We start from the raw sequence: 16,466 nt of genomic DNA, 5'->3' as shown, positions 1-16,466 counted from the left end.
ATTCGTTAACCACTGCGCCACGACGGGAACTCCATCCCTCATGTTTTAAATCCATGGCTTTAAACTTTTTTTCTTGGTCTCTTACCCAACTCTCGCCTTCTCAAACATCTTGCCTAAAGTCAGGGCCCACCAGGATTGAGTTGAAGTAAAACGATATTAATGTGTGGAGTTCCCATTGTGGTTCAGCAGGTTAAGGACCTGATGTGTCTCTGTGAGGATGTGGGTTTGATCCCTGGCCTCACTCAGTGCGTTAAGGATCATGCGTTGCTGCAGCTGTGGTATAGATCGCACATGCAGCTTGGATGTGGTGCTGCAGCTCCAATTTGACCCCTAGGCCAGGAATTTCCGTATGCCACAGGTGGGCCCTAAAAAAAAGATATGAATATGTGGTGGGGTAGGAAGAGGAGTACAGATGGAAGATAGCCCAGGGCGAAGAAGAGTGGTGCCTTTATTTTATTTATTTTATTTTTATTTTTTATTTTTTGTCTTTTTGCCATTTCTTGGGCTGCTCCCTCGGCATATGGAAGGTCCCAGGCTAGGGGTCGAATGGGAGCTGTAGCCGCCGGCCTACGCCAGAGCCACAGCAATGAGGGATCTGAGCTGCCTCTGCAACCTACACCATGGCTCATGGCAACACGGGATCCTTAACCCACTGAGCAAGGCCAGGGATCGAACCCGCAACCTCATGGTTCCTAGTTGGATTCGCTAACCACTGAGCCACGATGGGAACGCCAAGAGTGGTGCCTTCAGTATTTGTTGTCACTGCATGGAAGTCACCCATCTGATGAGATGATGATGAGAGGATGATGATGTAATCGATACTAACAATAGCTAGCATTGATTAGGCTCTTCTCCCCTAGCACCCTGCCAAGGGCTCTGCATTAATCAGCTCATTGCTCATGGAATCCCTAAGATGCCCACATAAAGTTGGCTGCTCTTCTTATTCTCATTTTACAGAGGATGAAGCAGAGGCTTATAAGGGACATGACTTTCCAAGGTGACGTCAGTAGTATATAGTAGAGCTGAGACTTAAATTCACATGGGGTTGCCTGTCTCCAGGCTCTCCCTATAATTTAGCTGAGAATCAATTTAAAATTTATCGATTTATATGCACAGCTTTTCTTTTCTTTTCTTTTTTTTTTAGTCTTTTTAAGACTGCACCCACAGCATAATGGAAGTTCCCAGGCTAGGAGTTAAATCAGAGCTGGAGCTATAGCCAGTCACAGCCTCGCTGGGTCTGAGCCGAGTCTACCACCTACACCACAGCTCATGGCAACACCAGACCCTTAACCCACTGAGCAAGAAGAGGGATTGAACCCATGTCCTCATGGACACTAATTATGTTCATAACCACTGAGCCACAGCAGGAACTCCAGATAGCTGTTTTTTGGAGCACACAGGTGCACACGCAGGTGCATATAGATGTTGCACATTTAATTCACTATAGCTGAAGAGTTCGAGAGCCTACCAAGTAAGGGAGGGATAAATATTTCCCTGCCTAGCTGAAATAGAACTCTTTGACCTCCTTAGTGGACTGCTATATGTGTCGTAACTGAAACTGAAACGATCCCTTCATCCCATGCCAAGGAGGCAAAGAGAGGCTTTTTCTGGAAGGTCTTTTGTGCTACAGTGATTTGAAGGTCACACTGCTTGGCTTGGTGTTGGCACCATCCCCCAGGCATGCCATCTCTCAGAGGACCCTTCCCGCTGGGCCCTGGAAGAAGCTTCTCAGGAAAAGCTTGACTTGATGTGGCTTTTGGATGCAGGGGAAGCAGATGGCTGAGTATGACATCACCTTGGGAAAGGGAAACAGAAATGGGAAAATCATAGGATTGTAGGAAAATAATAGCCTAATCCACAAATCATCGGCAGGTGTTTGGGAAGTGTTTATGCCTTGCACATACTGGGGATGGAAGAGAGCTATTAAAAGGCAAAGCCTGGCCCTGAGCTCTCCAAATGAAACTCAGAAACCATCATTTTCACCATTTTGTTAAAATAATGTGACTACTTTCTGATCATTTTAACTATATATACATATAGTAGGGGGAGGCACAAGATATGTATTAATTATATATATATATTTAATTATATATAATATGTATTAAATATATACTATATAAATACATAAATATAAATATGTTTATATAAAAACATACACTATATATTATATATTATATATATATATAGTGGGGGAGACACGCCTGCAGCATATGGAAGTTCCTGGGCCAGGGATTGAATCTGAGCTGCAGCTGCAACCTACACCAAAGTTGTGGGTCCTTAATCCAATGTGCCACAGTACGGACTCCCCTAATTATACTTATTTATTTATTTTGGCTATGACCTCGGCACATGGAAATTCCCAGGCTAGGGATGGAATCTGAAACACAGCAGCAACCCAAACCACTGCAGTGACAATGCCAGTCTGCTACACCACATTAATTATATTTATTTCTAACTGCTACCATTCCTCAAACTCTGGGAGGTAAATTTTTTTTTTTTTTTTTGTCTTTTTAGGAGCCAACCCGTGGCAGATGGAGATTCCCAGGCTAGGGGTCAAATCGGAGCTGTAGCCACTGGCCTACACCACAGCCACAGGAACTCCAGATCCTAGCCTCGTCTGCAACCTACACCACAGCTCACGGCAACGCCAGATCCATAACCCACTGCGGAAGGCCAAGAATCAAACATGCGTCTTCATAGATCCTAGTCAGATTCGTTTCTGCTGAGCCATGACAGGAACTCCTCTGGGAAGTAAACACTAAAGCTTGATTTTTTTTTTTTTTTTTTCCAGTTGCCGCTGTGGCCTATGGAAGTTCCTGGGCCAGGGATTGAATCCAAGCTGGAACTGTGACCTATGCCACAGCTGCAGCAATGCCAGATCCTTAACCCACTGCATCAGGCCAGGGATTGAACCATCCCCTCCACACAGACAAGCCAGATCATTATCCCACTTTGCCACTGCTGGAACTTCCAAATCTTGATTTTCACGTAGGGATACATTGCACTCAGAAAGTTTAGTGCCATGGATGGACTTAGGGATTATCACGCTAAGTGAAGTCAGCCATACAATGAGACACCAACATCCAATGCTTTCACTGACATGTGGAATCTGAAAAAAGGACAGACTGAACTTCTTTGCAGAACAGATGCTGACTCACAGACATTGAAAAGCTTATGGTCTCCAGAGGAGACAGTTTGGAGGGTGGGGGGATGTGCTTGGGCTGTGGGATGGAAATCCTGTGAAATTAGATTGTGATGATCATGATACAACTACAGATGTGATAAATTCATTTGAGTAATAAAAAAAAAAAGAAAGAAAGAAAGTTTAGTGAGTAATTTGCCACAGGCCACCCAGCTGGTAAATAACAAAACTTTTGTTGTTGTTGTTTTGCTTTTTTAAGGCCCCACCTGTGCCATTCCCAGACTAGAGGTCGAGTCAGAGCTACCACTTCTGGTCTATGCCACAGCCACAGCAACTCGGGATCCAAGCCACGGCCGAGTCCTACACCACAGCTCACGGCAACACCAGATCTTTAACCCACTGAGCGAGGCCAGGGATCGAGCCCACATCCTCATGGATCCTAGGCAGGTTCATTAGCTGCTGAGGCATGAAGGGAACTCCCACAAAACTTGGTTTTGAACCATGGGCTTTCTGATATCAAAGATACCGCAGACCTGAAAACCATTTGAAGGGCATATAAAGGAGGAACATTTGCTGACCATTCCATAAAGTACCAAAAGGATGTGCATCACAGGACACTACAACAGAGCAAAAAGACAACCCCAAGAGGGGAGAAATATATGAAAATCATGTATCTGAAAAGGAGTTAATATTCGGAATACATAGTGACCTACAACTCAACAACAAGAAAACAAATCAATTAAAATATGAGCAAAGGATTCGAGTAGACATTCTCCAAAAAAGGTATACATTTGGCCAGTAGAGTCCATGAAAAGATGCTCCACATCACTAGTCATTAGGAAAATTCCAAACAAAACCACAGTAAGAGACCTCTATATTTCCATTAGGACAGCCATTATATTTTTATGTATTATTATTGCAATTTTTGCTTTTCAGGGCTGCACCCATGGCATATGAAGTTCCCAGGCTAAGGGTCAAATTGGAGCTACTGCCAGCTGAAGGCCTACACCACAGCTCGCAGCAAGGGCAGATCCTTAACCCACTGAGTGGTGCCAGGGACTGAACCCGTGTCCTCATGGATACTACTGGGATTCATCTCCACTGAACCACCACAGGAACTCCTTGGACAGCCATTATAAACAAAGAAAAAATAAGAAGTGTTGGTGAGGGAGTTCCTGATGTGGTGCAGTGGAAATTAATCTGACTAGTATCCATGAGGACGCAGGTTCAATCCCTGGCCTCGCCCAGCAGTTTGGGGATCTGGCGTTGCCATGAGCTGTGGTATAGGTTGCAGACATGGCTGGGATCTGGCATGGCCGTGACTGTGGCATTGTCAGCAGCTGTAGCTCAGTTTGACCCCTAGCCTAGGAACTTCCATATGCCATGGGTGTGGTCCTAAAAAAGAAAAAGCCAAAAAAAAAAGCAAAAAGAAAAAAAAAAGAAGTGTTGGTGAGGATGTAGAGAAATTACAATCCTGGTACATTACTAGTGGGCATGTAAAAGAGAGCAGACACTCTGGAAAACAATATAGAAGTTCCTCAAAAAAATTAAAAATAGAATTACTGTAAGATTCATCAATTCCACTTCTGGGTATATGCCCAAAAGAATTGAAAATAAGGACTCAAACAGATATTTGCATACCCGTGTTCGTAGCAGCTTTACTTAGCCAAAAGATAGAAGCAACCCACGTGTCCACTGATAGATGAATAGATAAATGAAATGCGTTATATCCACACAATGGAATATTATTCACCCTTAAAAAGAGCAAATTCTGACATAGGCTACAATACAGATGAAGTTTGAAGACATACTAAGTGAAATAAACTATACACAAACGGATAAGTGCTGTATTATTCTACTCACATGGGGGAACTTAGAGTATTCAAATTCATAGGGACAGAAAGAAGAATGGTGGTTGCCAGGGCCTTGTTTTTGTTTGTTTGTTTTTGTCTTTTGTCTTTTCAGGGCCGCACCCGCGGCATATGGAGGTTCCCAGGCTAGGGGTCCAATCAGAGTTACAGCTGCTGGCCTACACCTCAGCCACAGCAATGCCAGATCCTTAACCCACTGAGCGAGGCCAGGGATTGAACTGCATCCTCATGGATCCTAGTTGGGTTCATTAACTACTGAGCACGAAGGGAACTCCGACTCTGCCTTCTCAATGTTTAAAGGAAGCGAAAATAACAATCTCTATCTTTGGGAAAATAGTAGTTTAAATTATTTTTCTTTCAGGCCATGCCACAGCAGGAACTCCCAAGAAGCACTGGGTTTATAAAATGATAAAATGATTTACTGTTACTCTCCAAAAAGGGGACCTAGCATGAGTCCCTTTTTTTTTTTTTTTATGTAGAGTCCCATTTTCATCTCTTAAGGAGCTATGTTCTAAGAAACATATCTTAGGAAAGGTCATTCCAAAATTAATGCCTATGCTTTGTTTTTGAAAACGGCTCAGGGGTCTGTTTGCAGGGGTCGGGGAGGCATTGGTGCTGGGAATCAATGCAGTATTTTTTTTTTTTTTTTTGCTTTTTAGGACTGTGCTTCCATATACTTGTGGCACATGGAAGTTCCCAGGTTAGGGTCAAATTGGAGTGCATCTGCTAGCCTACACCACAGCTCACGTCCATGCCAACTCCTTAACCCACTGATCGAGGACAGGGATTGAAGACAGGGATTGAACCTGAATCCTATGGATACTAGTTGGGTTCATAATCCACTGAGCCACAACCAGAACTCCTCACTCTAGTTATTATTTTCAAATTTATTTCTTCGAACCCAGGCATTTGTTGCCATCAATCTTTGGGTGGTTAACAGATGATATGGGAGTTCCTGTGGTGGCTCCAGTGGTAACGAACCCAACTAGTATCCATGAGGACGTGGGTTCAATCCCTCTCCTCGCTCAGCGGGTTGAGGATCCAGCATTGCTGTGAGCTGTGGTGTAGGTCGAAGACTCGACTTGGATCCCACATTGCTGTGGCTGTGGTGTAGGCTGGCAGCTACAGCTCCCATTTGATCCCTAGCCTGGAAACTTCCATATGCCCCAGGTGCGGCCCTAAAAAAGCAAAAAAACCCCACAAAAAACAAAAACAAAAACAAAGCAACAAACAACAACAAAATAGATAATATTCTCTAGAGTGGAAGACCATTACGCCAGGACACGAGCCAACCCGCTGAGTTTGCTGATAAGGAAACTGAGGCTCAAAGAGACTAAATGCCTTACCTAACCAAGGTCACTGAGAGCTCAAGTAGCTAACAAATTGGAAAGCTGGGGGTGGGGGGGAGAAGATAGTTAAAATATGAGGTGTCCCAGAACAATCATCTCCACAATCTCCTGTCCCTTAGACTATCCCCACCCATCATTTATTTACCTGCAAGAGAAAAGTACATTCTATGGGAGAATCGGGAATGTAGTTACACTCCTTTCCCCCACAGAAATAGAGAAGAGGCATTCCCGTCGTGGCTCAGCGGAAACAAATCTGGCTAGCATCCGTGAGGACGCAGGTTCCATCCCTGGCCTCGATTAGTGGGTTAAGGATCCAGTGTTGCTATAAGCTGTGGTGTAGGTCACAGATGCGGCCTGGATCCTGTGTTGCTGTGGCCGTGGCTTAGGCCAGTGGCTACAGCTCCGATTCGACCCCCTAGACTGGGAACCTCCCCAAGGAAGGAAAGAAATAGAGAAGAGATTTATTACAGCAGAGAGCAGTAGATCTCAGGGCTCTCAGCCTTCCCGAGGAAACAGGGCAAAGTGAAAATGCATGTAGAGTTCTTTTATTTTTTCTTCTTTTCATAGCCACACCTACTGCATATGGAAGGTCCTGGTCTAGGAGTGGAATCAGAGCTGTAGCTGAGGCCCACGCCCCCGCCATGGGAACACGGATCCAAACTGCCTCTTCATAAGATCCTTAACCCACTGAGTGATGCCAGGGATTGAATCTGTGTTCTTCTCTTTCTTTCCCCTCTTTTTAGGACCGCGCCTGTGGTACATGGAAGTTCCCAGGCTAGGGGTCGAATTGGAGCTGTAGCTGCTGCCGGCCTACACCACAGCCATAGCAATGCCGGATCCGAGCCGAGTCTGTGACCCACACTGCAGCTGGTAGCAATGCTGGATCCTTAACCCACTGAGCCAGGCCCAGGATGGAACCTATATCCTCATAGATGCTAGTCAGATTCTTAACCCACTGAGCCACAACAGTAACTCCAACAGTTCTTTATGTGAATGATACCATTCCAAGAGCTTCTCTGGCTTGCTTTCTTGGGTCCTGGACAAAAGTTTACCTGTTCTGAATGCACTGTGCCCTCAAAACATGTTCCCTGGAGTTCCTGTCATGGCTCAGTGGGAACAAATCTGACTAGCATCCGTGAGGACGCAGGTTCGATCCCTGGCCTCGCTCAGTGGGTTAAGGATCCAGCGTTGCCGTGAGCTGTGGTGTAGGTCAAAGATGCGGCTCAGATCTGACGTTGTGGCTGTGGCGTAGGCAGGCAGCTATAGCTCCAATTTGACCCCTAGCCTGGGAATCTCCATAAGCTGTGGGTGCGGCCCTTAAAAAAATAAGACACGTGCACGTGCGTGCGCACGTGCCCACACACACAGGCACACAAAACATGTTCCCTATGGATTTCCTAATGTGGCACATTGCTGGCTCGATCTCCGGCCAAGTGCAGTGGGCTAAGGATCTAGCGTTGCCGCAGCTGTGGCATAGATCACAAGTGTGGCTTGAATTTGATCCGTGACCTGGAAACTTCCATATGCTGTGGGTGTGGCTGAAAAAGGAGGAAGGGGGGCTTTGTGACAAAGTTTAATGGCTGTAGTTGGCCTTTCAATGGAGAGTTTTGCAGAATTTGACAACTCAGCCAACCTCTGCTTGAGGCTTAATCTCACTGTCACTGATAACGTCAAAGAGGCCACATGGCAGGTGTCCCTCACACTCCACGGCTTCTACTTTCCAAATGACTTTCCCCTGGGCAATCCTAATTGGCACTGATCCTGGCTAGGTCAGGGTTTCTCAGTCTCAGCTCTGTTGGCATCGGGGGCCAGATAATTAGCTGTTGTAGGGCTCTGTCCTGTGCACTGTAGGGCATTCAGTAGCTTCCTCTGGCCTCTACTCACTGGATGCCAGGGGCATCCCCGAACTTGTAACCCTCAAAAACATTTCAGGGAGTTCCTGCTGTGGGTGCAGTGGGTTAAAGATATGACTGCAGCAGCGAGGGTCACCTCCTCACAGGTTTGATCCCCAGCCTGGCACAGTAGGGTTAAAGGATCTAGCATTGCAGTAGCTACAGCGTAGGTGGATTTAATCCCCTGCCGGGGAACTGCCATATGCTGCAGGTGTGGCCATAAAACGTTTTTTAAAAAATTTCAGGAGTGAAGGATCCTGGATTTAAATTTAAATTAAAAAATTACAGATTAAGGGATCCATTGTTGTCACTGCTGTGGCTCAGGTCATAGCCATGATGCTAGTTCAGTCCTTGGCCCCAGAACTTCTGTCTGCCTAGGGTGGGGCTAAAAAAAAAAAAAAAAAAATCCAAACATCTACAACCGGCCCTTGAGGAGCAAAATTGCCCCTGGCTGAGATAGCAGTTTAATGACCCCAGTGAGGACAACTTTCATTTCCAGAGAAGAATCAGTCCTGGAGTTCCCAGGTGGCTCAGCAGTAATGAACCTGACTAGGATCCACGATGTTGTGGGTTCAATCCCTGGCCTCTCTCAGTGGGTTAAGGATCGGCCTTGCTATGAGCTGTGGTGTTGGCCGCAGATGTGGCTCAGATCCTGTGTTGCTGTGGCTCTGGCTGTCAGCCGATTTGATCCCTAGCCAAGAAACTTCTCTATGCCATGGGTGGGGTCCTAAAAAGCAAAAACAAAACAAAACAAAACACACTCAGTCTTCACTAGACAGAGAGCTTCTCAGGCAAGGGACTCAGAAAACATACATTAGGAGTTCCTGTTGTGGCTCAGTGGTTAGCGAATCCGACTGGAACCATGAGGTTGTGGTCCCTGGCCTTACTCAGTAGATTAAGGATCCGGCATTGGCTGTGAACTGTGGTGTAGGTTGAAGAGGAGGCTCAGATCCCGAGTTGCTGGGGCTGTGGTGTAGGCCGGTGGCTACAGCTCTGATTAGACCTCTAGCCTGGGAATCTCCATGTGCCTCGGGTGCAGCCGTCAAAAGACAAAAATAAAAAATAAAAAAAGAAAAAAAGAAAGCCATTTGAACATTTTGGAACGAAGCAGGTCTTGCTTAACTATAAAACTCTAAGTAAAAGCATGAGATATGCCTCAAGTCATTACGTGAAAGATAAAATGAGGGCTGCGTTCAGGTTCAGCAAGGTAATGATCCTTAAGCCCAAGGACAGGAATTTAAAGGAAGGATGACCTTCCAAGTAGGAGACCCTTATTATACAGAAGCCTGAGATGAGTCAATGTAGTTTAGCATTTGCTACCAGCCTTCCGCTGATTTGAATAAGCACAGTGACAGTCCCTGTTTGACCTGCTAGGGTCAAATACTCTCTTACCTGCTATGAAGGAAGGACGAATGATCTACTCAAAGAACAAGGGAGAAGGAGGTCTTTTCCTCCTCCCCACTTTCCTCGGATTATAAAAATGTAGCCCACCTAGTCCTCGGCTGGGCAGAGCTTCTTTGCACGTCTACTTGTACCCCTCACAGGTCTCCTATCTTAATAAATCTTTTTTTTTTTTTTGTCTTTTTAGGGCCACACCCATGGCATATGGAGGTTCCCAGGTTAGGGGTTGAATTGGAGCTGTAGCTGCCAGCCTACACCACAGCCACAGCAACGCTGGATCCCAGTCACGTCTTCGACCTCCACCACAGCTCACGGCAACGCCAGATCCTTAACCCACTGATGGAGGCCAGGGAACGAACCCTCAACCTCATGGCTCCTAGTCAGATTCATTAACCACTGCACCATAATGGGAACTCCCATAAATCTATTTCTTGAGAGTTCCTGTCGTGGCTCAGCAGTAACAAACCTGAGTATTATCCATGAGGATGCGGGTTCTATCCCTGGCCTCGCTCAGTGGGTTAAGTGGTAGGTTTGCCCAGGGAGGAGGCCAAGTCAGTAAAGCACAAGAGATTTACGAAGGCACCAGAGGGGCTCGGGCTGAGCTCAAGAGGGCACCAGCTCTGACTGCGAGGAGATGATGGGCTTATGAAGGGTGCGGGGAGGGCATCTGTGGCTGGTGTTCTGGCGGGAACTTGTGGCAGGAACAACGAAGGAGGAGGAGGAGAAGGTCAAGGGAGGGGTGGGGGTGGGGTCGAGTCCCGTGACAGAGGACAGTAATCCTTGCAGGAGGTTAATCTATGCGGGCAGTTGTTTTCTGCCGGCCATTGTTTCTTGCTGCCCAACTGGAGCCTCCACATTCCAGGACAGAGTGTCCACAGCAGGTCTCCAAGGTGAATAGCCCTGTTTGGGGGCTGGGGGGGGGGTCCTGTCTGCATTCTCCTGGGACCCTATCATTAAGGATCCAGTGTTGCTGTGAGCTGTGGTGTAAGGTGCAGACTCGGCTGGGATCCCACGTTGCTGTGGCTGTGGTGTAGGCTGGCAGCTGCAGCTCTGATTTGTAGCTGGGAACCTCCACAGGCCAGGGGGGTTGTAGCCTGGGAACCTCCATAGGCCAGGGGCCAACCTCCATGTGGCCCTAAAAAGACAATAAATAAATAAAGAAATCTGTTTCTTGCCCATCACTTTGTCTCTGGCTGAATTCCTTCTGTGCTGAGACACAAAGAACCTGAACCTCAGTAAGTCCAGACATCAGGTAAGTGCTTCTAATTTAAAAATCCATGGGTTCAAGTCCAAATCTGGCTTTTGGCTGGGCTTGAGTCTTGGCACATGGGTTCAAGTCCCAATCTGAGTTCTGGCTAGGTTCAAGTCAGAGATGGTGTTGGTTTCATTAGCACGTAGTAGGTGTTCACCCACTGATTAATTCCACAAATATTTATTAGGCACCTATAATGTGCCAGGCACTCTTGCAGAAGATAGGGATGTAGCACTGAACATCAGATACTCCCTGGCCTCAAAGAGTTTATATTCCAGAGGGAGGAGCACAAATAATAAAAATATAAATAATAGTATAAATAACTGGAGTTCCCACTGTGGCTCAGTGGGTTAAGTAAGACCCAACATAGTGTCTGCGAGAATGTAGGTTCGATCCTTGCCCTTGATCAGTGGGTTAAGGATCTTATATTGCTTCGAGCTGTGCTGTAGGCTGCAGCCATGGCTTGGATTCCGTGTTGCTGTGGCTGTGGTATAGGCCAGCAGCTGCAGCTCGGATTTGACCCCTAGTCTGGGAACTTCCATAAGCCTCAGGTGCAGCCCTAATAAGAGAAAGAAAAATATAAATAAACTATAGAGGGTAATTTTAGACATTAAATGCTTTGAAGAAAAAATGCAGATAAATAGGAAAGAGGGGTGCCTTAGCCAGAGTAGTCTATCTGTTAGAATTAAGTTGGTAACAGGATCCAAAATAACTGTGACTTCAACAAAATGAATGTTTCTTTCTCAAATAGAAGCCCAGGAGCAAGAAATTTTGGACTTTATGGCAGTTCTGCTCCATGAAGTCCTCAACGATCCGGGCTCCTTCTATTCCGTTGCTCTGATGTGATTGGCTTCCATTTCCAGGGTTACCACATAGTCTGAGGTGGATGCTCCAGCTCCAGCCACCAAGACACATTCCAGCCAGTAGAATGAATAAAAGGGGAGAAAAAAAGGAAAAAGATATATACAATGAACTTTTAAGAATTGTTCTTAGAGGAGGTCCTGTCGTGGCTCGGTGGTTAACAAATCCGACTAGGAACCATGAGGTTTCAGGTTTGATCCCTGGCCTTGCTCAGTGGGTTAAGGATCGCATGTTGCTGTGGCTGTGGTGTAGGCCGGCAGCTACAGCTCCGATTGGACCCCTAGCCTGGGAATCTCCATATGCTGTGGGTGCCGCCCTAAAAAGACAAAAGACAAACAAACAAACAGAAAAGAATAGTTCTTAGATAATGTCACATTAGATTTCTGGTGAGATTGCATTGGACAGAACTTGGTCATGTAGACATAAGCAGCTAATTAAGGACTCAGCTGAAAAAAGAAGTCTCCATTTCTTTGGAAAGGGGGAGAAGTGGTTATTGGAGAACAGCTTGACGTCTCTGCCATAGATGGTCAGGGAAGGCCTTTTTGAGGAAGAGACAATGATGGGGGTGCCAGGAAAGAACTTACTAGCAGAAGACATGCAAGTTGCTAGTAAGGCCAGTGTGGGGGAAAATAGATCACATAGAGACTTGAGGGGCATGATAACAGGTCTGGGTTTTATTCTTCTTGCAATGAAAAGCCTTTGGAGCGCTTTGAGCAAAAAAAGAGATGTCATTTGTGCTTTTAGAAGATCACTCTCTCTCAGAGTCCCTGTTACGGCTCAACAGGTTAAGAATCCAACTAGTATCCATGAGGATTCTGGTTCAATCCCCGGCATTTGTTCACCTGGTGGCTTTTTTGGGGGTGTTTGGTTTGGTTTGGTTTGGTTTTGTCTGCCACCCTGTGGCATATGGAGTTCCTGGGCGAGGGATCAGATCTGAGCCTATGCCACAGTTGTGACCTATGCCACAGTTGTGCAAACACCGGCTCCTTTAACCCATCACATGCAGGGCAGGGATTGAACCTCTGATCTCGTGTGCCGTAGGGGAAACTCTAACGGTAGCTTGATTTGACATACACAGTGTGTGCATGATGAGAAGTGATCCCATTTTTTATATAATACCATGGAATTACTGGAGTCAAAGTACACAGGACTGCTTGAGGGATTGGATGTGGGGTGTGATGGGAATAGAAAAGGCAAGAATATTTCCCAGGATTTTGACATGAACAGCTGGCATATGGCAACGCCATTGATTAATGTGGGCAAGTCTTGGAGGATGTACATTTGGGTCGAGAGTTCTGGTTTGACCATGTCCAAACCTAAGATTTGTATGAGATCTTCACGTAGATCTGCCAAACCAAAAGCTGGATATACGAGAGCAAAGTGGCCTAGAGATACCAAATTGAGAGCCATCAGCCTAAAGATGGCGCTTAAGAGGGAAGTTTGAAAACAACATTGGAGATAATTGGCTCAAGAAAAAGGAAAGTCATATGTTTTTAAGTGCAATTAAACACCGTTAAAAAAAAACATAGAGGAGTTCCCGTCGTGGGGCAGTGGTTAATGAATCCGACTAGGAACCATGAGGTTGCGGGTTCGGGTCCCTGCCCTTGCTCAGTGGGTTAATGATCCGGCGTTGCCGTGAGCTGTGGTGTTAGGTGCAGACACGGCTCGGATCCTGCGTTGCTGTGGTTTCTGGCGTAGGCCGGTGGCTACAGCTCCGATTCGACCCCTAGCCTGGGAACCTCCATATGCCGCGGGAGCGGCCCAAGAAATAGCAAAAAAAGACAAAAAAAACCCCCAAAAATAAAAAAAACATAGAAGCATCCATCTGAAAGGCCCTTAAACATCCCTAGAAGCCCCCTTCAGATCATCAAGTATGCAACTCTTTGCTCTTGGTCTTCTAATTAAACCTGCCTTTGAATTTCAAGCACCACTCAAAACAAGCAAAAGGATTTTAACACTGTTCAAAAGAATCCAAAAGAGCTTCTGTTGTATTCGCATGGTGCCAGTGCTGTCTTCTGATTTTTTTTTTTTTAATGGCAATTCTGCAATATTTAGGCCATCCTATAGTTTAAATAGGCTTTTTGGGGGGTTGCTTAGGGAAGTAACCAATGGATGCTGTCTCCATGGGAAAACAAACACGAAGATATACACTGCATCATGATCTGCGGCTTCCAAGTTAGGAATTGCTGGGAGTTTCTGTCCCGGCTCAGTGGTAACGAACCCGACTAGTATCAGGGGGGCGTGGGTTTGATTCCTGGCCTTGCTCAGTGTGATTTCAGAGAGGCAGCAGTGGGTGATGGCTTGAAGCAAGATTCTAATTCTCTGCTCATGGATCGAACCTGGGCAGCCTGGGTGAAAGGAAAACCAGGAATCCTGGCCACTAGACCAGCTAGAGGCTAGAAGTAGAATTGCCCTGATTTTTGCCCCTGTTGAAAGCAAGACTGTTTCAAGGAGGCAAAGATTGTAAAAACAGGTATAAAATCTATTGTTAGAAACACAGTACAACAAGTGGGAGAGCACAGAAATGCAGAGTATTCGTCTATTTATCTAAGGCAGAAGTAAAGCAGTAATACACACCCAAAGGGGAAATGAGGGTGCAGGAATCCCACTTATTGAGGAGTGAGCCAGAGACGTGATTTATTTTATTTTATTTTTTATTTTTGGCTTTTTGGCTTTTCTAGGGCCGATCCTGCGGCATATGGAGGTTCCCAGGCTAGGGGTCCAGTCAGAGCTGTAGATGCTGGCCTACGCCACAGCCACAGCAACGCGGAATCTGAGCCTCATCTGCAGCTTACACATAGCTCACGGCAGTGTCGGATCCTTAACCCACTGAGCAAGGCCGGGATCGAACCTGCAACTTCATGGTTCCTAGTCAGATTCGTTAACCACTGAGCCATGACGGGAACTCCAGAGATGTGATTTAAATTACTTATACAGGACAGTTCTTCCACTCCCCAGATCTGCATGCACATCTTTTGGCCAAGACGGATTCAGAGCAGAGCATGGCGGGAAGGTTATCTAGACTTATTATGCTCTGGCATCCCACCTCTTTCTGACCCAGAGGGGTCTCTCTGCGCATGTGTCGTTGGGGTTCTCCCTGACCCTGAAGATGGGGAGGATGTGACCTCTTGGTCTTTTGCTCAGGCAGGGCTCAGCCCCTCTTCTGATCCTGTCATCACCATTGTTTAACGAGTCCACAGAGGACAAGGACCAGTTATGTGCCTCGTGCCTGTTGTCATTTCTGTCTTGGAGTATAGACAGGTGGCGGGTTGTAAATGTCTCTCTAAGAGTCCATCTACCTCCTGCCTCAAGAAGTGTAAATACAAGGCTGGTTGCAGTTGTCTATCCTGGAGCCCATCCACCTCCTGCCTCAAGTGGATTAAGGATTCGACATTGCTGTGAGCTGTGGTATAGGTCATAGACGATGCTTGGATCCTGTGTTGCTATGGTTGTGGGGTAAGCCAGCAGCTGTAGCTCCAATTTGACCCGTAGTCTGGGAACTTCCATATGCTGTGGGTGTGGCCCTAAAAAGCAAAAAGCAAAAAGCAAAAAAAAAAAAAAATTCCATCACCGGAATTCCCATTGTGTTTCAGTGGTAACAAACCTGACCAATATCCATGAGGATTCGGGTTCAACCCCTGGCCTTGTGTTGCTGTGGGCTGTGGCATAGCTTTGCTGTAGCTGTGGTGTAGGCCAGAAGCTGCAGCTCTGATTTGACCCCTGGCCTGGGAACTTCCACATGCCGCAGGTGCAGCCCTAAAAAGACAAAAATACAAAAAAGAATTGCCATTACTGGAGTTCCTGCTATGGCTCAGCAGGTTGAGAACCCAATGTAGTCTCCATGAGGATTGCAGCTTTGATCCCTGGCCTTGCTCAGTGGGTTAAGAATCTGGCGTTGCCATAAGCCATGGTGTTAGGTCGCAGATTGGCTTGGATCCAGTGTTGTCAGGCTGCGGCTTAGGCCTCAGCTGCACCTCTGATCTGGCCCCTGGCCTGGGAACCTCCATATGCCACAGGTAAGGCCGTAAAAAGAAAAAAAATTGCCATTACATGATTTTAATCAGACATAAGCCCTAACTCCAAAGAGTTTTTCACGTAGCAATAAAAGTAGTAGCACTAGGAGTTCCCATTGTGGCTCAGTGGTAACAAACCCGACTAGTATCCATGAGGATGCAGGTTTGATTCCTGGCCTCACTGAGTGGGTGAAGGATCCAGCGTTGCCGTGAGCTGTGGTGTAGGTCACAGATGTGGTTCAGATCTGATGTTGCTGTGTTGCAGCTAGAGCTCGGATTTGACCCCAGCCTGGGAACCTCCATATGCTATGGGTGCAGCTCTGTAAAGACAAGAAAAAAAAGAAAAAAAGGAAAAAGTAGTAGCGCTAGATAGCATTATTACTGAGCACCTACTATGTGCCTGGCACACTCTAGACAGAATTCTAATCTCCACACAGCCTTGACAGGGAGGTGTCATTCTCCTCATTTCACAGATGAAAATACCAAGCCCCAGAAAGACTCTTTGGCTAAAGAACCAGAACTGTCTTTCCTTGGACTTATCAAAAAGTGTAATTATTCACAGAGCCTTTTTATTTACTGAGGTATCTCGTTTACCTCTCCTATTTGCTCACCTAAAAGTAGAAATCCAGTCTCTCTCTCTCTTTTTTTTTGCGCACCTGCAGCATGTGGAATTTCCAGGGCCAAG

This window comes from Phacochoerus africanus, chromosome 5 (assembly GCF_016906955.1).
Source record: "Phacochoerus africanus isolate WHEZ1 chromosome 5, ROS_Pafr_v1, whole genome shotgun sequence".
Taxonomy (NCBI): Eukaryota; Metazoa; Chordata; class Mammalia; order Artiodactyla; family Suidae; genus Phacochoerus; species Phacochoerus africanus.
This window is presented reverse-complemented; position numbering follows the sequence as displayed.